At 45.7% G+C, this 17,695-nt stretch overlaps 1 protein-coding gene across 25 annotated transcripts in view; it reads left to right on the top strand.

Annotated features, from left to right (window-relative positions):
- ARVCF (ARVCF delta catenin family member) overlaps positions 1–17,695 on the top strand; it is a 594,486-nt gene that overhangs the window by 102,538 nt on the left and 474,253 nt on the right. For all 25 annotated transcript variants that reach the window (XM_083589903.1, XM_083589899.1, XM_083589871.1 and 22 more), the window contains exon 2: positions 329–382. The gene's annotated coding sequence lies outside the window, so the exon portion shown is untranslated. The remainder of the gene's footprint in view (positions 1–328; positions 383–17,695) is intronic.

Here is a 17,695-nt window from a genome sequence, read left to right as displayed (position 1 = left end):
GCCCCCATATTGGGGGTCTTTGTGCTGAGTTTAGCGATGATATCTCAGGAGGCATCCAAACCTCTTGGGGAACAAATGGATGAACCGCTTCCCAAAATTTATTGTAGATTGCTGTAACAGATTTCTTTTAACTCTGTCATTAGTTATATTGGCTGCCTGTATTTTTCAAGAAGTGCAGGAGTGGGGAAGAGACAAAGTGTGCCAAATTAAGGAATAATGATGTTTGTGCTGCTGTGGTTTGAAACATAATGCATAAAATAGAAGAAAAAAACTATTCGCTTTCTCTGTTTTAGGCTAATGGCGTTGTTTTTTTAACTTGTCGTTCCAGAATTCTCCTCCTTCATCTCCTGTGGAGCCAGTCTCAAGTTAGAAATCTGATAAGGTAAGAACATTTAGTATGTTCTAGGAAGAACTTCCTGACAGTAAGAGCTGTTCGACAGTGGAATTTGCTGCCAAGGAGTGTGGTGGAGTCTCCTTCTTTGGAGGTCTTTAAGCAGAGGCTTGACAACCATATGTCAGGAGTGCTCTGATGGTGTTTCCTGCTTGGCAGGGGGTTGGACTCGATGGCCCTTGTGGTCTCTTCCAACTCTATGATTCTATGATTCTATGATTCTATGTTTCATTAACAGAAAAGGCAAGACAATGACTTTGGAGGGAATGGTGCCTTTGGGAGAGACCATAACTCAATGTCATGCTCTAAGAAGCGCCTTCATGGACTCAGTCCAAAGAAGGTAAAGTCTTTTACCAAAATACTTAGGCAAGAGTTCAAGGTGTGGTGTAGTCTCAACAAGCCGAGGTCAAGCACAGAGAATCAGTCTTGGTCCAAAACATAATCCAGATGTTGAGGTCAAGATACAGTCCAGCATCAATACCACAGGAAGAGCTCCTTGCCAGAAAAAGTGGCATATAAATGTAATAGCACAACACAAATATAAAATAAACTAAAATAAAATAAAATAGTTCTTCAAGGACTCCGTGTCTGGAACCAAGTCAGGGCTAGTGTGATGCCCAACGCAGGGCACACATGTTGCCTTCAAAAGGACCATATGTTCATTCCCTGGTATTGCCAGTTAAAAGGACAGGGAGTGTGTGATAGGAAACAACCTTTTACCTGCAGCCTTGGAGAGAGGTCGCCAGTCGCAGCAGATAAAATTGAACTAGGCTGACTAGAGGGACGCGGGTGGCACTGTGCGTTAAACCACAGAGCCTAGGACTTGCCGATCAGAAGGTCGGCGGTTCGAATCCCCGCGACGGGGTGAGCTCCCGTTGCTCGGTCTCTGCTCCTGCCCACCTAGCAGTTCAAAAGCATGTCAAAGTGCAAGTAGATAAATAGGTACCGCTCTGGGGGGAAGGTAAACGGCGTTTCCATGTGCTGCTCTGGTTCGCCAGAAGCAGCTTAGTCATGCTACCCACATGGCCCAGAAGCTGTACGCTGGCTCCCTCGGCCAGTAAAGCGAGATGAGCGCCACAACCCCAGACTCGGCCACGACTGGACCTAATGGCCAGGGGTCCCTTTACCTTTTATGCTGACTAGAGTGCTGAGTTTAAGGCAGTTTATTATGAATGGAGAAGGCTAGGCAGTGATGGGACATTTGTAGAGGAAGAGTCAGAGCTCAATGGCTGAAGACACACTTTGTATGTTGAGGGTCCCTGGGTCATTCCCCGTATCAGGTAGAAGATATTGATATTGGGCCAAGCAGAGCCACTATACTGCTCCAAAAAGCCTGCTGGAAATGTTTCTGTTTTCGCAAGCCTGCCCAGAAAACGATTTAGTTAACCTTTGTTTTAAATGTTCTATTGATTTTATCTTTGCGTTTAACGATGGGTTTATGTATATTTGGCTCGTATCTGATGCTTTTGTACTCGGAGGAGAAATTAACGCACCTAAGTTAATCACATTGGATGCAACCCTTTGCTGTGTGCATTTTCATTGTGTTTGATATATAATTGGACTTGTACACCGCTCAGAGATTTGTTTTCTGCAAATGGTTAATAAATGATATAAATGACTAATGTGAAAGACTTCTGCCTGCCAGTCAGATTAGACAAAGTGGGACTCGGTGGACCCAAGATCTCAGGGCAAGATGGCTGATTATGCTTCACAGGGGGTAAGCACTTTAGATCCATGGAAGGGCTTTCACTAGAGTTTATTACAAGGAAAGTTAAAACTACAGTGGTACCTTGGTTCTCAAACTTAATCCATTCCGGAAGTCCGTTCCAAAACCAAAGCGTTCCAAAACCAAGGCTCGCTTTCCCATAGAAAGTAATGCAAAATGGATTAGTCCCTTCCAGACTTTTAAAAATAACCCCTGAAACAGCAGTTTAACATGAATTTTACTATCTAACGAGACCATTGATCCATAAAATGAAAGCAATAATCAGTGTACTGTACTATAAAATAAATAAGACAGTATTGTAGATGATAAAAAAAAATTCTTACCTGTACCGATGATAGTTATTGTTTGGATGGGGGGCTTTTATCCATTTTTGCTGTCAATCAGTCAATCAATCAATCAATCAATCAGTCAATCAATCAGTAGCTGAACTGGGTTCCACACACACACAAAAAAATTTTTCCTTCCAGTAGCACCTTAAAGACCAACTAAGTTAGTTCTTGGTATGAGCTTTCGTGTGCATGCACACTTCTTCAGATACACATGCACTTCTTCAGATACACATGCACACGAAAGCTCATACCAAGAACTAACTTAGTTGGTCTTTAAGGTGCTACTGGAAGGAAAATTTTTTTTTTGTTTTGTTTTGACTATGGCAGACCAACACGGCTACCTATCTGTAACTGGGTTCCACACAGTCACAAAACAAATTAACCAAAAAAGCCTCCAAAACAAAAATGCAAAATAAATAAATAACAATAACAAAAGCGCCAAACTTCATCCGTTCCGGAAGTCCATTTGACTTCTGAAATGTTCAAAAACCAAGCCGCAGCTTCTGATTGGTGCTGGTGCTCTGGAAACAATAGCTGACAGCCACATTGGATGTTCAGCTTCCGAAAAGCATTTAAAAACCGGAACACTTACTACCGGGTTTTTGGCGTTTGGGAACCAAGACGTTTGAGAACCAAGGTACCACTCTATATCCAACAATGTTTTCCCACTGGCATGCCAACTTATGCAAGTGGACATGCAATAATGGATATAGGGGTTGTAGCCAATGTGGTGTTAAGTTGAAGTCCTTTAGTGGCATATTTGTTCCACTGGCAGAATGTTTCTATGCCAGGAGAGCATAGTTGTGCAGAGGAATGCATAAGCAGAATGCTGGTAAATTTGTTGCATAACAGATGGCACAGTCTGTTGCATGATGAGTTTCTGCTAGCACAACTATTGCACAGGACTCCTCTGTTGTGCAATATTACAGCTTGCCCACCTGATAGCGCAACAATCTTTGCGCCAGCAGACAAGAGAGTGTTGGATGCAGCCTGCAGAATCTACCAGTTACAAATAGTCAGAAATTGCCTGAGTCCTGTCCCTCAGTGTTACAGCAAAAAAAAAAAAAAAAAAAAAAAAAGGTTTGGGAATTCAAAGAGGGTAAAATGTGCTTGATTGTGTTTCAAGGCATAATTTAGCAGATGCAGAAGGAATTCAGCACTGCAAAAGAAATAATGTAGACTTAAATACATACCGTATTTTTCGCCCTATAGGACGCACTTTTTCCCCTCCAAAAATGAAGGGGAAATGTGTGTGCGTCCTATGGGGCAAATGCAGGCTTTCACTGAAGCCTGGAGAGTGAGAGGGGTCGGTGCGCACCGATCGCTCTCCAGGCTTCAGGAAGCTATCCGCAAGCCTTGGGAGCCCGCGGGAGTTCCCGCCGGGCTCCCAAGCCTTGTGGACAGCAGCCTGCAGCCCGAAACCTGGGGAGCGCAGCGGAGCGCACCCCGGGCTTCGGGCAGCTCTCCGCAACCCTTGGGAACCTGGCGCGAAGTCGCGCCGGTCTCCCCAGGGTTGCGGAGAGCTGCCTGCATCCTGAAGCCTGGGGCGCGCCTGGGGGAGAAATAATTTTTTTTTCTTTATTCCCCCCCCAAAAAAACCTAGGTGCGCCCTATGGGCCGGTGCGCCCTATGGGGCAAAAAATACGGTAAGTAAAGAGCAAAAAAGAAAGTTAGCTGATGATAAAGTTCCAGGTCCTGAACTTGCTACATTCAAGGACTGGCTTCAGTGCAGTTCAGAGGGCAAGGGATCTTCTCAGCAGGCTAGATGACTTACAGTTGGCTCTCTTGTCTCTCCTCCAGGGTTGGCAGCAATGCACCTTATGAAATGATGATATGTGTGCATGTTATGAATTGATAATAAACTGCATCTAACAGCTTGAGCCCTAAATGTATATTTCCTCAAACATGATGCAACCAGGGATGGAAGGATCTGTCAATTTCGTTCTGGCTGTTTCTCATTTTGCAGTTTCCGCATTTTCTGCAGCAGTTTTCTTTAAAAATAAATCCTCATAGAAACCCTTCAGCATTTTAGTGCAAATTTCTCCCAATAATTTGTAGGCAGTTTTGACTAATGTAAACACCTTCCAAGCAATTTCCCCTGATATAATGCATATCTGTATGGCTGTTTTAACTAAACTGTACATTTTTATCTATACTTTCCCCTAATAAGATGCATGTTAGGGCAGGTGTTGGGAGCAAGTCAGCAATAACAGACAATGTGTCAGTGAAATTGACTCTTTATTCAAAGAAACCAAAGCAGTGCAGCCCTAGTGAGCATAGCAGCTCTTCTCAGTAGGTCTTGCCCCAATTAGGCAGTTGTGAGGACTGAAGGTCCCTGGCTTCCCACCACTCTCCAAGGCTCCTCTTCTCCTGATTCATTCCCAAGCAATCTGAGACGCCGATGTCTTGTCTGTCTCTGCTCATCCTTCTTCATGCCTCTTCTGGTTCTGGGAGACCAGAGGGGAGCTGGTCACAGTAGGTGGGGGAGACCCTCTGTCTTCTTCAGCAGCCTGCCTCCACTCTGCCTCTAGAACCCCCTCTGCTTCTGTCTTTGCTTCTGGGCTGCTCTCTGCCACAGCCTCTCCCTGCTCACTAAACCCTGTTCCCTCTTCAGCTTTTGACATCTCTTCCCAGTCTGCTCCCTCTTCTCCCTTTGACCACTCGTCATCGTCCCACCCAGGGCCAGATTTAGGTTTGATGAGGCCCTAAGCTATTGAAGGTAATGGGGCCCTTTATATGTCCAGCTGTCCTTTGTCAACAACAAATTGTCGCTGTTTTTTGTTGTTGAATATATGCTCTATGGTAATTTATGGACCTAATAGGTATCAAAAGCCATTTGCACATAACAAAATATGTATTTTATCAAAGGAATTGTCGAACTGAAATACAATTAATGAGCAAACCAGTGATATTTTAGGGAGCGGGCCAGCAGGCGGGGCCCATTACTTACATCATAGGAGCCAACACAATACAAAACACTGTTGCTGTATGTAAGTTTTACTTTATTTGTTTTTTAATCTTATATTTTGGAAATGTACATCCAGGTTTTTTTCCTTTACTTTTTTTGGGGGTCCCCAAAAGAGTGGGGCCCTAGGCTATAGGCACTGGTCCCACCACCACTCCTCTGGCTATGAGCCGTCTTCCCCGGGGGGGGGGGGGTTCCCCAGCTGGCCCCTCCCACCACATTCAGCCAGTCCATGACAATGCATTTCTGTAAACATTGTTTGCAGAATCCTGATAAGGGCAGGTTTTGAAAGATGACTGTTTCTCACATTGTTTTTGGAAGGTGCAGACTTGGTTTTAAATAACATCCGAATCCAGTTTCTCCCAGGTCCCAAAACACAGCCTCTTAGTTTGCTTGGCCAACATGCAAAGTGGGGGCCCCTTCTCCGCCACAACGTAAAACTGCTGCAAATGCACCACCGGCCTGTTGTTTCTTCTGACAGAAGCAATCCTTCAGCTGAGGTGGGCTGGGCCGCGGTTGCCTACATGTCTCCTCGCATCAACGACCCATCAGGAGAATTAAATCACTTTTATTGCTTTTATTGCATTATCTCAGGCCAGTATATGTCTTGCTAGCATTTATTGCCCTTAAAAGTGCAGCAGCTTCAAGGTATTTAGGTTAGGAGTCAGTCTGCCGGGGTTTCTTTGTTGCTAGGCTCAGTTGGAGGGATTCCATGTTAAATGGTAGCGATGGATTGTGAATTATGATTCATGGAGCAGCCTGTGACTTTATAGCTTTTAAGCTCGGAGCTCTTCTGTTGTTGATGGATTTGTTTGGGGCCTTTCCAGTCCCCGGTGTCATTTCGGCTCATCACGTGTCTCCTATTTATTTTTTTAACCAAGGCTCCTTTCCTTGGCATATCAATTCCATTTGATTTCTGGTTTATCCACACTCCTTCTTTTGAAATCTGACTTCCTCTGCAATCTCCCCTTTGCCGTAAGAGCAGCCTCTGCCAGGCCTGGTGCCCTCTAGTTGCTTTGGACAACCGCTTTGCCCCATATATGCCCACTCGGCCACTTTGATCTGTGGAATCAGTGCTATTTCGGGTGCCACAGAACGCTCATTCTGCATTTGTAGGAAATTGTTCTTTAAGTGTGGCAGCACCTACACTTTGGAACTCCCTGCCTATTGATGTCAGGCACGTGCCTTTGCTGTACAGTGGTACCTCGGGTTACATATGCTTCAGGTTACATACGCTCCAGGTTACACACTCCGTTAACCCAGAAATAGTACCTCGGGTTAAGAACTTTGCTTCAGGATGAGAACAGAAATTGTGCTCTGGCGGCGCGGCGGCAGCAGGAGGCCCCATTAGCTAAAGTGGTGCTTCAGGGTAAGAAGAGTTTCAGGTTAAGTACGGACCTCCGGAACGAATTAAGTACTTAACCTGAGGTACCACTGTACTCTTTTCAATGCCTACTAAAAACATCTTTCTTTAAGTTAGCCTTCCCAGATATGTAGAATGCCAATGTGTGTGTTTTCATATGATTTTTATCTCACCGTTGATTTTAATTACCTCTTTAATGCTTTAAAGAGTCGTTTTTACTGATAATGTCACCGTGCGTGTGTTTCTGGTAAACCCCTTTGAGTTCTTTTTAAAAACGATCAAGTAATATATAAATCTTGTGAAATGAACAACAGACTTGGAAAAGCTCTGGCATAACTCTAATCATGCCATTTGGGGCCTCGGTCTGTAATCTCCAGAAATGGTAAATAATGCCCCATTCTGGCTGAAGCCAACGGGCCCATGACAGCCAGAAATGTGCAGCTAGGGAGCAGGGATGGAAGGAGCTGTCAATTTACTCTGCTCCATAAAATGAGCTGTGCTGCTCTGATTGCTTTCGTGGATCTTATAGCCAAGGCTGTCTCTGAAAGCGCCAGATGAGCAAGTTGCCATCCTTTCCTCTTGATTGCGCATCATATAGCAGGCCACGGAGCGTGTCCCATTGCACTCCGTTGCTTCTCCCCGAAAGGAGTACAGATGGGTACTGCTTTATTCAGCCGATGAATTGACCAGATTATAATCGGTTAAAAGCAGTTTGAGCATATATATTTTTTAATGTGCCCTGCATAATCAGGGATCATGGTTTCCGAACCAGTTATCTACAATTGTCATTTATTTGTGTGCTGCCTTTCAATAGTTAAAATTAAATTAAAACAATCCCCACGTAAGTTATAACAATAAAGATGCAAAAACGTAATACCGATAACAGCAGAAGTTAAACATCTCCAAAATTAAAAACTTCACTCCAACGAAAAAGCTCCTAGATATCAGGATGCCGCCAGTGGCTCCCGGCTGGTTGCCTAGGAAAGTATAAAGACAAGGAAAAGTTTCTTACCGTCCTTTTTTATTTCAATCCTTACAGAGGGAGGCTATAGAACCCAGCCTCTTGGATAATGGCATTCTCCTGAGTGAATCTCCACCCCTGTCTCTCCCACTTCCTCATTCATATCCTCTACAGGTGCTGCTACATGCCCTCTGTCTTTGAGCTCTTTGCTCTCCTACTTTTAAAGCTTGCTGGGTTCTGGGAGATGGAGGATCTGGGATGCTTTCTAATGACAACATGTCAGCCAGGTGTTGCTCTGGCTCTCCCATGATCTCCCAGATTTTCCCCTCATCTGCCTCTGAGCTACGACCTCCCTCAAACCCTTGTTGTAAATCTATACAGTGGTACCTCGGGTTACATACGCTTCAGGTTACAGACTCTGCTAACCCAGAAATAGTGTTTCAGGTTAAGAACTTTGCTTCAGGATGAGAACAGAAATCGTGCTCCGGCGGCGCGGCAGCAGCAGGAGGCCCCATTAGCTAAAGTGGTGCTTCAGGTTAAAAACAGTTTCAGGTTAAGTACGGACCTCCGGAACGAATTAAGTACTTAACCCGAGGTACCACTGTACTGTCTTCTTCTTCTTCCTCCCTGGAAGGGTCAGGATTGGGGAGGCGGTCTCCACCATTCCTCCTCCTCTGCTCAGTCCCTGACACTAGGTGATACCCCAACCCAAGAGCATCCTGAGCAGTAGGTTCCTGCAGGACCCACAGGTACGATGGTCTCTGGCCTCTTCATCAATACTAGCAGGTGCAGAGGGTGTCAGTCAGGACTCCGCCTTCCCAGGACAGGTAGAAATAGGCTAGCAAAGCAGGTATGAGGACTTTTTAAACAACAACAAATTTATTATTTATATGCTACTCACTTGGTTCAGGTGTCCCAGTCGCTCTGGGTGGCTCCCAACAAAGTATTAAAAACACAATAAAGCACCAACCATTGAAAACTCCCCTGAACAGGGCTGCCTCCAAATGTCTTCTAAAAGTTAAATACAGTGGTACCTCGAGTTACAGACACTTCAGGTTACAGACACTTCAGGTTACAGACTCTGGAACCCAGAAATAGTACCTCGGGTTAAGAACTTTGCTTCAGGATGAGAACAGAAATCATGCGGCAGTGGCATGGCAGCAGCGGGAGGCCCCATTAGCTGAAGTGCCACCTCAGATTAAGAACAGTTTCAGGTTAAGAACGGACCTCCAGAACGATTTAAGTTCTTAACCCGAGGTACCACTGTAGTTGTTTATCTCCTGATGGGAGGGCTTTCCCCAGGCTGGGCGCCACTACCGAGAAGACCCTATGCCTGGTTCCCTGTAGCTTCACGTCTCACAGTGAGGAACCTACAGAAGGCCCTCGGAGGTGGGCCTTAGTGTTTATTATTAATACGAGGACGTTGAAAGAATGGTGTGTGATCCTTGGGTCGAAAAAGCTTCCTCACCACTCCATTAGGGCAGCAGCCCTCTCCTGCTCCCGTTCCCTGTGGAGTTGCATTCAGAGGCATTACTGGTCTGATCCTGGAAGGCAGTGTTGCCATTCATAACTAGTAGCCATGGACAGCCTAGTCCTTTTAAGCCGTCCAAGTTGGTGGCCCTCGCCACACCTCCTGGTAGCGATCCTTACATTTAAACTATGCACGGTGTGAAGAAGTACTTTCTCTCATCTGTTCCATTCAGCTTCATTTGGATGACCTGCAGATGAGAGTCCCCCAGACTCATGAACCTGGGTGTGTCCTCAGCCCCAAGCCCGAGACGTAGGCTGCAAGGTGGTCAGAACACCATTTGGATTCTCCCCACTCTGTCCCTAAAATGCTCCACGTCTGGTACAAAGCGTCAGAACCACTTCATTGCAAGGAAGGAATTATGGAGTGAGGGGGAATGGATAAAAGGCCACCTTCACCCAATCCTCAAGCCTGTTATATGTTCTAAATCAAGAGTCTGTGTTGCTGACTATACCCACTATGCTGAATACTAATTTAGTTGTGGGACGCGGGTGGTGCTGTGGGTTAAACCACAGAGCCTAGGACTTGCCGATCAGAAGTTTGGTGGTTCGAATCCCTACGACGGAGTGAGCTCCCATTGCTCGGTCCCTGCTCCTGATAACCTAGCAGTTCGAAAGCACATCAAAGTACAAGTAGATAAATAGGTACCGCTCCGGTGGGAAGGTAAACGGTGTTTCCGTGCGCTGCTCTGGTTCGCCAGAAGAGGCTTAGTCATGCTGGCCACATGACCCGGAAGCTGTACGCCGGCTCCCTCGGCCAAAAAAGCGAGATGAGCGCCGCAACCCCAGAGTTGGTCACGACTGGACCTAATGGTCAGGGGTCCCTTTACCTTTACTAATTTAGTTGTAGTGCCAAAAGTGAGTCACCAGGCTGGGTAGAGCTCCTTTGCTAGTTCCCCAAAAGGCAGTGTGGTGCAAAAGTAGCGGCAGAGCCAATCTGGTGTCCCTGCTGGTGCGTTTGCACCATGTCAGTCTCCCCTCTGCTCCCTCTACTTCCTGAAAAGCAACAAGGTCCTGCCTGCTGGACAGCTAGTACAGTAGTTCCACCCCAAAGCCAGCATGCTACATCCAGCACGATATCTTCTGCCTATTGCCTTTGAAGACAGGGGACCTCTTCACATTGAATCCTGCCGTGTACACTGGGCTCAAGGAATTCTTTGTGTTTAATTTTTTCCCAAAGCAGACTTTTCATTCAGACTAATTTAGCATGACAGGACCAATCATTCCACACACACCCCTTTTAACCATACCTTCTTTTAATTAGCAAAAGAGACACATATATCAAGCTTTATATAGTACCCTGTGGTTCTTCTGCTAACTTTGATGATTTGGGAAAGTGCCTGGGCTTTTTTTTTTTTTTTAAATCTTCTAATTGGGAGGTCACTGAATGTTGAAACCAGCCTATTATGCAAAGTACTAAATTTCTCAATGCTCTGAAATGTAAAATCGTTAATCGGACATTAAGAAGGGATGGGACAGAGGTCAGTTCCTCCCTTCCCTTTGACAAGGAGAGAGATTTAAGAGGGCTTCTCTAAACATTTTGCTCATAATGGGTAATAATGGTTCCCTCTAATAGCAAACTCAGGTGGCTGAGTGCCGACCAGTTTGGTGCCCACCCGCAAAAAAGTAGTGGCACTTTGCATACTTAGGGTATATGTCCTTTGCATGCAGAAGTAGCTAACTTTGTGAATTAAAAAGAGACTTACATTTTTAAAACAACAGTGCACCAGAAACCTAACGATGTTAAGGGCAGTTTTTCTTGGCGCCTAAAGGTGGCGCTGTGGGTTAAACCACAGAGCCTAGGACTTGCTGATCAGAAGGCCGGCGGTTCAAATCCCCGCGATGGGGTGAGCTCCCATTGCACGGTCCCAGCTCCTACCAACCTAGCAGTTCGAAAGCACGTCAAAGTGCAAGTAGATAAATAGGTACCGCTCCGGCGGGAAGGTAAATGGCATTTGCATGAGCTGCTCTGGTTCACCAGAAGTGGCTTAGTCATGCTGGCCACATGACCCGGAAGCTGTACGCCGGCTCCCTTGGCCAATAAAGCGAGATGAGCGCCACAACCCCAGAGTCGGCCACGACTGGACCTTATGGTCAGGGGTTCCTTTACCTTTTTAAAGGTGTATAATGAAGGTGCCAGGTGAACCACTCTGGGGAGAGCATTCCACAAATGGGGAGCCACTGCAGAAAAGTCCTCCTCTCATGTTGCCACCTTCTGGAGAAGGAGGCATATAAAGAAGAGCCTCAGAAGATGATCTCAGGATCTGGGTAGGACTAGATACTATACATTTACGGCAGAGAAGACTATCAAAGACTGCTTGCCCTGATGACCTTGCTCTGCCTTCCCAGCTGGAGGAAGAAATGCTTCTGAATGCAAGTTGCTGGAAACCTCAGGACTAGATGCTCTTGTGCTGAAATCCTGCTTCTGGGTTTCCCGTTGGGGTGTCTGGTTGGCCACAGCAGTGACCAGAGAAGGAAAGACTGCTGGGAGGAGCACAGAGAGAAGCAACGTCATGGTGCACCTGTAGCAGCAAAACCGTATGCCTTCATATGCTCCCATATTGATCTCTACAGCCACAGCAGGCGCTGTAACTCTCCAATGGTTTAACTTCACCCTCGAAGGCTCACTCTTCCATTGTCTCCTGAGACAGACAGATGCCAACATCTGGTTGGCCACTGTGAGAACAGGATGCTGGATTGGATGAGCCACTGGCCTGATCCAGCTATCTCTTCTTATGATGCCTCAGGCCCTTTCGAAGGGCAGAGAGGCCCCATTACTTGTTTGGAAAGGAACCTTGGGACTGTGCCCCGAAAGACCAGGTGCGTAGCCTGGGAGTCATTTTGGACTCACAGCTGTACATGAAGGCGCAGGTCAATTCTGTATCCAGGGCAGCTGTCTACCAGCTCCATCTGGTACGCAGGCTGAGACCCTACCTACCTGCAGACTGTCTCGCCAGAGTGGTGCATGCTCTAGTTCTCTCCCGCTTGGACTACTGCAATGCGCTCTACGTGGGGCTACATTTGAAGGTGACCCGGAAACTACAACTAATCCAGAATGCAGCAGCTAGACTGGTGACTGGGGGCAGCCGCCGAGACCACATAACACCCATCTTGAAAGACCTACATTGGCTCCCAGTTCGTTTCCGAGCACAATTCAAAGTGTTGGTGCTGACCTTTAAAGCCCTAAACGGCCTCGGCCCAGGATACCTGAAGGAGCATCTCCACCCCCATCGTTCTGCCCGGACACAGAGGTCTAGCGCTGAGGGCCTTCTGGCGGTTCCCTCACTGCGAGAAGCCAAGTTACAGGGAACCAGGCAGAGGGCCTTCTCGGTAGTGGTGCCCGCCCTGTGGAACGCCCTCTCGTCAGATGTCAAAGAGAACAACAACCACCAGACATTTAGAAGACATCTGAAGGCAGCCCTGTTCAGGGAAGTTTTTAATATGTGACATTTTAATATATTTTTAATCTTTGTTGGAAGCTGCCCAGAGTGGCTGCGGAAACCCAGCCAGATGGGCGGGGTACAAATAATAAATAATAATAATAATAATATTGGGGTATGGATGTGGTCCTCTTAACCTCTCTGTTTGACTCCTGACGAATCTCCCAAGGACATGCCCCCTCACCTGCTTTGCTCCAGATCCTTAAAGGCTTTTGGCTGGCTGAACTTGCCTGATGGAGGATGGGGAGGTTGTGCGTGTGTAGAATCTTTGGGCTTCTGCATTGCTGCAATATAGACTCTCTCCCATTAATGCTCTGCCTAATTTTGCCTGTGGCCCCATTCACCTTTTTCTCTCTGACCTCATTCATCGCTTTCATGTTGCCCCTGGAATGTGTCTGCCCCCACCCCCGAGTCGCCTGCAGGTTCCAGGGTCCTGTGAATCCTGCTCTTAAAACCCAAGAACCAATTTGCTGCATTGGAGGCTAATCAGCATTTAGCTTATAGTTATTAGGATAATTAGGCGGCTCCCCTCCGTCATGAAAATTTTTGGTTGTCACTTTGGAACCAAGTGCTGATTAGTTTTATATTCTTTTCCCAGTGAACGAATCTGGAGTAATGAATGGTTTATGAGGAAAGCATAAATTGTAAATGCTTGCGTCAGAATCATTTTACAACTTTGCTTCTCTTATTGCCGGCTGATGTAAACTCCATCCCCATCCCTTTGGATTACATTCCTTCCAGTCACCCCTGTTTTGGCCTGAAGTCCTCATTAGTTTAGTAGTCTTGCATCTTGGTATTTGCATAAAAGCAAACCATATAAATTGATGGGGGGGGGGGGGGAGGAAGAGGAGAGACAAATGTAGAAAATATCATGTTCTGAAATGAGCCCCTCCACAACCTTTGTAGCCTCCTACTGTTTGGAAATTAAAGTTGCAATTAAAGTGTCATATTTTTCCCCAAGGGATCCTACTCCCAGTAATCTGTTTTGATTAATTTTGCAGCAAAGCCTTGCCTCTCCCTTTGCCCCCCCACCCCCCACTCCTCCAAAAGGCTCATTATATTCTGTAACTGACACAGGAATGTGATGCCTAAGAAAGGAGCTTTGCTCCTTTTTATGTGCAAAAAGTTGAGTAGTGCAATTTTCATATGCATCTGAAATACCACAAGTACATAAATTCAGCCAGGCGTTAGGCATAGCTTGACAGTGATTTGTAAAAAGTAGCATTTTGCAGAGAAGTACACAGGAACACGGGATGTGGGCGGCGCTGTGGGTTAAACCACAGAGCCTAGGACTTGCCGATCAGAAGGTCGGCGGTTCGAATCCCCATGATGGGGTGAGCTCCCGTTGCTCGGTCCCTGCTCCTGCCAACCTAGCAGTTCGAAAGCACGTCAAAGTTCAAGTAGATAAATAGGTACCACTCTGGCGGGAAGGTAAACGGCGTTTATGTGTGCTGCATCCTGCACGGATCACGTTCGCAACCCGAGCGTCCACTGTATCGTCTACTGTTGCTTACAGTAGAAGTGGTCAGCAAGGCAAGGCAGATCAGAACCCTGAACAGCTCCCAGTGAGCCCTCCTGACCGAACTATCAAAGATGTTGCTTCAACAGAGACCCAGAATCATATGAAGGTTGGGTTCCAGTGGCTCTCCAGGAAATTGGGAGAGTTGTTCCCACAGCTGATTCTGAAGCCATGTGCTCCTGCATGGCTGTAGAGAAGGAGAAGCTACTGGGAAGTCAACCACAAGTCCAGGGATTATGGGAGAACCTTGGGCTGGGCCAGTGGGGCAGTGTAGAAGGGAATACTGAGGTTTCCACCTGAGTCAAATGACCTGTGAGTTGTCTGCATATGAGTCCTCCATGGAGTGACACTGGGGCCAGGATGCAAGCGTCATAACAGTTGCACCCTTGCCTTCTTGGTTGCCTGCAAGATGAGAATTTCCACCTAAAACCTGAACGCATCTGGATTTTCTACTCTCGACGTTCTCCAAAGATTTTTTGACATTTGAAATATAAAGAGAGTATTATTCCAGAACTTTTTTCAGTGCCCTGGAGCTTTGTTTATTTTTCAGGGCAAAGAAAAGGACCTTCTGTTTAAATCAAAATGTATGGAGATAAATACCTCTTCCAAAAAATGAAAGAGAACTGTTTTTCTTTTCCTTTTTGCCTTGCTAGGACTGAACAGCTCTATCTATATTATCTAGATTTACAGATCTTTGCCTGTTGCAAGCTGCTGAAAAAAATATATAAAAAATTGGCTTGTTTGTCTTGGCTGATGATTTTCTAACCTTGTTGTGAAGGTCATACTGCAAGTTGGCAGGACAGTCTACCTGCAGTATTTAAGTTATGGCTCCAGCGTTTATTATATTACATGTTTTTGATGCATGATGGTATGATCGTCCACTAAGCTCACAAGGTGATTCATGGGACCAAATTTTATAGTGCTTCCACTGCTACCAGAGGCAGTATTATGGTCTTGGCATTATGTGTTATGACTCTACCTTAGAACACAATTCATTTTCATCTGAAACATCGTCGGGGTATCTCTCTGTCTGTGTAAGAAAAAGACTGGGCTTGGGTTTATGACAGAGCTATGCTTCAGCCTTCACTGATAGATTGGAAAAAGAAATGAAAAGGCAAGAAGCTTTCAGACCTGAGGAAAGATCTTAAGGTGCTTCAGTATTCCTACATGTTACAACAGTACATTGCACAATCAATATATGGGGAGTGAGGAGTCAGTTGTGACTGGAGGCTATGCCTTTCCAGGTCTACTTATTTAGATCTGAGTCATGTGATCAGCTGTTGATCATGTGGTACAGCTGCTGTGGGCCCACCCTCCTCAGTTCAGGTGGGTTCCTTTAGCTTGAGGAACTGCTAGAGCTGTCTGACAGTGGTTTGAATGGACTATCACAGAAGGTGGTGGAATCCCTTTCATTGAAGGTTTTTTAAACAGAGGGTGGGTGGCCATCTGTCTGGGATTCTTCAGCTGTGAGTCCTGCATTGCAGGAGGTTGGCCTAGATGATACTTGGTCTAGGGCTGGGCCATATCTGGTTTTCAACATCGTGATATATCACCAGTTAAACATTGCAATGTACCGATTTATCACAATGTCTGAAATAAGGATGGAGCTATGTAGAGGCATTAGCTGGTTTAATGGTTTCCCCCACATTGTGATTTTTGTGTAGTGCGCATGCACACATACACATCATGATTCACAATATATTACTAGGTCAAAAATTATGAAACTGATATCATGATATGAACTTCAAACCGGTTTTGGACGATATATTGCCCAGCCCTAACACACATCATGATTTGCGATATGTTGCCAGGTCAAAGATTATGAAACCTTTATCACGATATGGTCTTCAAACCAGTTTTGAATGATATATCGATATATTGCCCAGCCCCAGTCCCTTCCAACTCTACATTTTCGTGAGTACTTGTATGAAAGATTTCTTGTGTGTAGGAAGCTAGCATGTCAGACTACTGTATTTTTCGCTCCATAAGACACACCTGACCATAAGACTCACCTAGTTTTTAGAGGGGGAATGCAATATATTTTTTTTTAAAGGGAGCGCTGAGCAGAGCCTGCATGCATCCCAGGCTCTGCTCAACGCTCCCTTTCATGAGCTGTGTGGAGTGTGTGTGCGGCGCTTGCAGGCTTTTCCCCAGGAGGGAGAAGAGCTCCACGCAGCTCGTGAAAGGGAGTACGGCTCTTGGGGGCTTTTGCGGGAGTTGGGGGAAGGGACTGAGGGGCTGCCCTCTGTCCCTTCCCCCACCTCCCACAAAAGCCAGGAAGAGCCACGCGCTCTTTAAAGGAGCGCGGCTCTTGCGGGCTTTTCTACGAGGTGGGAAAAGGACAGCCTGTCACTGATGGGCTGCCCTTCTCCCTCCTCGGGGAAAAGCCTGCAAGAGTTGCTCGGAGCATGTGTGCGGCTCTTGGGGGCTTCCCCCCCCGCCTCCTGCCTGCATTCACTCCATAAGACGCACACACATTTCCCCTTACTTTTTAGGAGGGAAAAGGTGTGTCTTATGGAGCGAAAAATACGGTACCTTTTTTAAACATTTGGCAGATCAAAATGGTTTCTGCAAGGTGAAAGCAATTCTACCCCAAAAATTCACTGCAGGAGAGTGGGTGAGATAATTAGCAAGCTACATTTATACCAAGTATTTTTTAAAAAAATAATATTTATTAACAGTTTAAAGACTATAAAAGAAAGAAAAAGAATTAAACAAAACAATACAATACAATACAAAAACAAAAACACTACGTAACCCTGACACTAAAACATTGAATTAACAAAACACAACAAACACAATTTAAAACACATCCATAATTTCAGTATCTTATCTTTCATTCACTTGTTTCCACAACCTCCTCACACCTCCCTTTTTGTATTCCACTTCAATTAACTGTTTCAGCAATTCCTTTCCATCTTCCTCAGTTTTCTGTCCTGTAATTTATCTTAACTTATTCTAACCTTATTTTTTCCCCTTTAATACATTAAAAATCTATTTATACTTAATTCCTTATAACCTTTCTGCTAAAGCCATATAACTTCATTCCAACATTTTTCTAACATTCATTAATTTTACAGTATTTCTGTAAATAATCTTTGAATTTTTTCCAGTACATTTATACCAAGTAACCCCATTTCCCAGGTTGAAAGAAACAGCAAAGGAATCCAAGAAGAAGAAGAAGAGTTTGGATTTGATATCCCGCTTTATCACTACCCGAAGGAGTCTCAAAGCGGCTAACAGTCTCCTTTCCCTTCCTCCCCCACAACAAACACTCTGTGAGGTGAGTGAGGCTGAGAGACTTCAGAGAAGTGTGACTGGCCCAAGGTCACCCAGCAGCTGCATGTGGAGGAGCAGAGATGCGAACCTGGTTCCCCAGATTACGAGACTACCGCTCTTAACGACTACACCAATACAATAGCTTCCCTAGCAGAAGCTTGCACAACAGCCGATTCTTCTTCTGTAATCAGTTGC

The sequence above is a fragment of the Podarcis filfolensis genome (assembly GCF_964270895.1).
Source record: "Podarcis filfolensis genome assembly, chromosome: 16".
NCBI lineage: Eukaryota > Metazoa > Chordata > Lepidosauria > Squamata > Lacertidae > Podarcis > Podarcis filfolensis.
This window is presented reverse-complemented; position numbering and strand designations above follow the sequence as displayed.